At 51.3% G+C, this 4,813-nt stretch overlaps 1 protein-coding gene and 1 pseudogene across 1 annotated transcript in view; one reads left to right on the forward strand and one right to left on the reverse strand.

Moving 5' to 3' along the window:
• PAN2 (PAN2 poly(A) specific ribonuclease subunit) overlaps positions 1 to 4,813 on the reverse strand; it is a 24,356-nt gene that overhangs the window by 14,144 nt on the left and 5,399 nt on the right. The gene's annotated exons all lie outside the window — the stretch shown is intronic.
• LOC102751310 overlaps positions 3,993 to 4,813 on the forward strand; it is a 6,946-nt pseudogene continuing 6,125 nt past the window's right edge.

Consider the following 4,813-nt stretch of genomic DNA (forward strand, 5'->3'; position numbering starts at 1 on the left):
AAGTCAAGGGGGCTCGGGTACTTATAGTAGTGTGTTATGTGCTCTCTAGAGGAGGTAGGCAGCGGATAGAGCAGGAAGGAAGCAGATGGGCAGCTGGGCAGAGGTGGTAACCGTCTCCCTCTGCTCACCTAGGTCCTCTGTACTCCTCTCCCCCACTCTCCCGCTCCCCCTTACGACCTAACCCAATCCTGACTTCCTTTCCACTTCCCTTCAGGCCTGCTCACTTGCCTGGTTCACCCCTGAACCATCACTGGAAGGAGCAGCAACTGCAGGGTAGGAATCAGGTATAGGGGGCTGCGGGGCTGGGTCCCCAGAGCCAGGGCAGGGAGTGGAGGGCAGGGGGAGAACAGGAGAAGTCAGTTTCCCAGAGCCCTCTGTGATATTACCCAGGATTCTCTAGGGGGAAATAAGGGCCAGTTCCCACAATGGGGGCGGGGGTGGGGTAGCGTGATGGAAAGGGCTAGCTACCCAGAATTCCCTGGGGGAACCAGAGACATCAACTACCCAGAATTCTCCCCCGGCAGCGGGGAAGAGAGGGGACAGGGCAGGGGTCAGATGTGTTGCTGGGATGCTTGCGGGGATTGGGTCATTACCAAGATTTCTCCATGGCGGATATTTTGGAGCGCGTGGAATTAAAAGGAGTAGGGGGAGAGCCAGCGCCGTCAGCTCCGCGGGAAATTCCAATTTCCCCAATTCTCCCCCGCGCCTCAGGCTCAACCGAACCTACGACGGGAAGGAGGCGGGTCACTCAGTCGCAGTGGCCAATCACGAAGGGCTCGGAGCCCACCTTAGCCAATCCGAAGGAGCGAGGGCCCGCTGACTCCGCGAGCGGACGGGTGACGCAGATCTGGGCAAAAACAAGAGGACGGCACGCCGGTGGGGACAAACGTCGTCAGGACCCGGCCCTGTTCGATGTGGTTAAGAAGTAACCCCTTGTCTTCGAAGCCTTCTTTGAACAAAACTGGAGAACGCCGGTTCTGAAACAGAACTTCCATGCTTCCCTATAACTTAAGAAACTATCATCAGGGAGCCTGCTGGGTATTCCCACCAGAGCCGGGTCACCCCCTCCTCCTCCGAGCTCCTGTGAACTCCTCCACCGCCTCTGACCCTCTTGCCCCCGAAACTCGCCGGCATTTCCTGTCCTTTCCCGATGTGGGGGAGAAAAATGACAGGCCGAGTAGCTGAGGTTCCGAAGGCGTCCGTCCAAAACTCCGTCTGTGTGCCGGCCTTCCCAGGGAGCGGGACCCTCAGTAGCAAATTCCCCGTTTCTTGGACGGACATTATCCCTCAGCGCGGCGTGAGCACGAGCAAATTGAGACATTTGCCTTCCCCAAACTTTTTTTTTTTAAGTCTTAATTGATTTTTCAGAGAGAGAGGAAGGGAAAGGGAGACAGAAACATCCATGAGAAAGAACATCAACCAGCTGCCTCCTGCAGGGATCCAGCCGGCAGCCAGGCATGTGCCCTGACAATCAAACTGGCCTCTAGGTGTACGGGACGATGCTCACCCACTGAGCACACGAGCTGGGCCCCCCCCCCCCGCCCCCCATGTTTATTAAAGCTGGAGACATTGAAACAAGGACCGGCCTAGGATAGATAGAAAGAGCAAACGGAGGGAGCCCAAGTGGGCTGTTTGGGCTCTAAAAACGTTACGGGGAAAGCGAGCAAACGCGGCGCTGCTGTCAGCTCCCTGGACAGTCAGTGGAAAGGGGCCGAGTCGATGGGTTCAGGGAGTTAGACCACTAGCCTTGGAAGAGCTGCGCCCTGGTTGTAGGTCTGGCGGAGACGCTTAGGGTTTAAGAGAAAGAATTGAGCCGTAACCGGTTTGGCTCAGTGGATAGAGCGTTGACCTGTGGACTTAGGGGTCCCAGGTTCGATTCAGGTCAAGGGCATGTACCTTGGTTGCCGGCACATCCCCAATAGGGGGTGTGCAGGAGGCAGCTGATGGATGTTTCTCTCTCATAATGTTTCTAACTCTCTATCCCTCTCCCTTCCTCTCTGTACAAAATCAATAAAATATTTTTAAAAAAAGAGAGAGAGAGAGTTCACTGGAAGAGGAGACTGGAAGGAACCACCCCACTGCACCCCGCACACACACCTGCAGCCACGCTGCCTTCCCAAAACTCTTACAGATTTAGTATCAACAGTTATTCCAAGGGGTTCTTGGGGCCTTACTCTGAGGTTTAACTGCTTTGAAATGGATCCAGGCTGTGCGATGTCTCCAAGGCACATTAGCTCAATTTTTATTTGTAGGGTGTCCCCCCAAAATGTATACACACATTTTGAATAAAGGCAGTGTTTATTAAAATACATTTCTTTTTTTGTTTTTTATTGATTTCAGAGAGGAAGGGAGACGGGGAGAGAGAGAGAAACATCAATGATGAGTCACTGATTGGTTGCCTTTGGCTCACCCCGGACTGGGGATGGAGCCTGAGCATGTGCCCTGACCGGGAGTCGAACTGTGACCTACTGGTTCATAGGTTGATGGCTTAAAATACATTTCATTTACAAATTGAGCTATCGGCTGTTAAAGTGTGTGTACATTTTTTGGGACACCCTACATATGTGTATGGGTATGGGTATGTGTATGTGTATGTGTATATATTAATCCTTACCCAAGGATATGCTTTTATTTTAAAGAGAGGATGGGAGTGAGAGAGAAACATCAATTTGTTGCCTCTTATATTGGCCCCAACCGGGATCAAACCTGCAACCTTTTGGTGCACATGTTGACACTCCAACCAACTGAGCCACCTGGCCAGGGCTAGCTCAGTTTTTGCTTGCTTATGTTTTTATTTATTTTAGAGAGAGGAGGGGAGAGATAAAAACATCAATGAGAGAATCATTGATCGGCTGCCTCCTGCATCTCCCCTACCAGGGATCGAGCCTGAAACCTGGGCATGTGCCCTGACTGGGAATCGAACTGTGACCTCCTGGTTCATGGGTTGACACTCAACCACTGAGGGCAGGGCTTAAGTCAATTTTTTTTTTTTTTTACTTTTTTAAAAATAATTTTTAACAAACCCTTGTGTTGAGGGCTGACTTTCAATAGATCGCAGCGAGGGAGCTGCTCTGCTACATACGAAAGCCCGACCCAGAAGCAGGTTGTCTACGAATGGTTTAGCGCCAGGTTCCCCACGAACGTGCATTGCGTGAAGGGCGTGGGGAGGCGGCCCCCTTTCCGGCCGCACCCCGTTTCCCAGGACGAAGGGCTCTCCGCACCAGACCCCAGACCCGACGCGGTGGAACACCATGCCGCGAGGGTGCGCCGGCCCACCAGCAGGGACGGCGGGGGACCGGCTATCCGAGGCCAACAGAGGCTCCCACGGCTCTGCCTTATCGTTCCGCCTGAGCGGGATTCTGACTTAGAGGCGTTTGGTCATAATCCCACAGATGGTAGCTTCGCCCCATTGGCTCCTCAGCCAAGCACATACACCTAACTCAATTTTTAAAGGCCACACAGAGGGCCTCTTCGGTGGAAGGAATTCCTCACAGAGAATAGTTTTAAAACATTTCTCTCCCTCACTCTGGCTGGTGTGTTCAGTGATTAGAACATTGGCTCGAGCACCCACCGAAGGGTCTTAGGTTCGATTCTCGGTTGAGGGTACCTGGGTTGCAGGTTCGAATGGGGCACCTACAGGAGGTGTCTCTCTCACATCGATGTTGCTCTCTCTTACTCTTTTCCTCTCTCCCTCCCTCCCTTCCTTCTACTTTCTCTGAAAAATCATTGGAAAAAAATATCCTTGGGTGAGGATTAACAACAATAACAAAAACAAACAAGCCCTAGCTGTTTTTGCTCAGTGGATAGAGTGTCCGCCCATGGACTAAAGGGTTCCAGGTTCGATTCTGGCCAAGGGCACATACCTAGGTTGCAGACTCAATCCTTGGCCCTGGTAGGGGCACAGGCAGGAGGCAACCAATTGATGTGTCTCTCTCACATCGATGTTTCTCTCTCTGTCTCTCCCCCTCCCTTCCACTCTCTTTAAAAATAAATGGATCTTTTGTCTCAACGGGTTTGCCGCCAGAACACAGGTGACATGAAAACAATCATTAACTCAAACCCAAGATGGGAAAGGAAAAGATTCACATCAACATCATCATCATTGGACATGTAGATTCCGGCAAGTCTACCACTACTGGCCCTCTGATGTACACATGTGATGGGATTGACAAAAGAACCATCAAGAAATATGAGAAGGAGGCTGCTCAGATGGGGAAGGGCTCCTTCAAGTATGCCTGGGCCTTGGATAAACTGAAAGCTGAATGTGAGTGAGGTGTTGATATTTCCCTGTGGAAATTCAAGACCAGCAAGTATTATGACCATCATTGATGCCCCAGGGCACAGAGACTTAAAAAACACACACATGATTACAGGCACATCTCAGGCTGCCTGTGCTGTCCCGATTGTGGCTGCTGGTGCTGGTGAATTTGGAGCAGGCATCTCCAAGAAGACAGGTATCTCCTTCTGGCCTACACACTGGGTGTGAAACAGCTGATTGCTGGTGTTCACAAAATGGATTCCACTGAGCCACCCTACAGCCAGAAAAGATACGAGGGAATTGTTAAAGAAGTCAGCACCTACATTAAGAGAATTGGCTACAACCTTGACACAGTAGCATTTGTGCCGATTTCTGGTTGGAATGGTGACAACATGCTGGAGCCCTGCTGGCCCACACTGGGTGTGAAACAGCTGATTGCTGGTGTTCACAAAATGGATTCCACTGAGCCACCCTACAGCCAGAAAAGATACGAGGGAATTGTTAAAGAAGTCAGCACCTACATTAAGAGAATTGGCTACAACACTGACACAGTGT

Source organism: Myotis davidii, unplaced genomic scaffold (genome assembly GCF_000327345.1).
Source record: "Myotis davidii unplaced genomic scaffold, ASM32734v1 scaffold509, whole genome shotgun sequence".
Taxonomy (NCBI): domain Eukaryota; kingdom Metazoa; phylum Chordata; class Mammalia; order Chiroptera; family Vespertilionidae; genus Myotis; species Myotis davidii.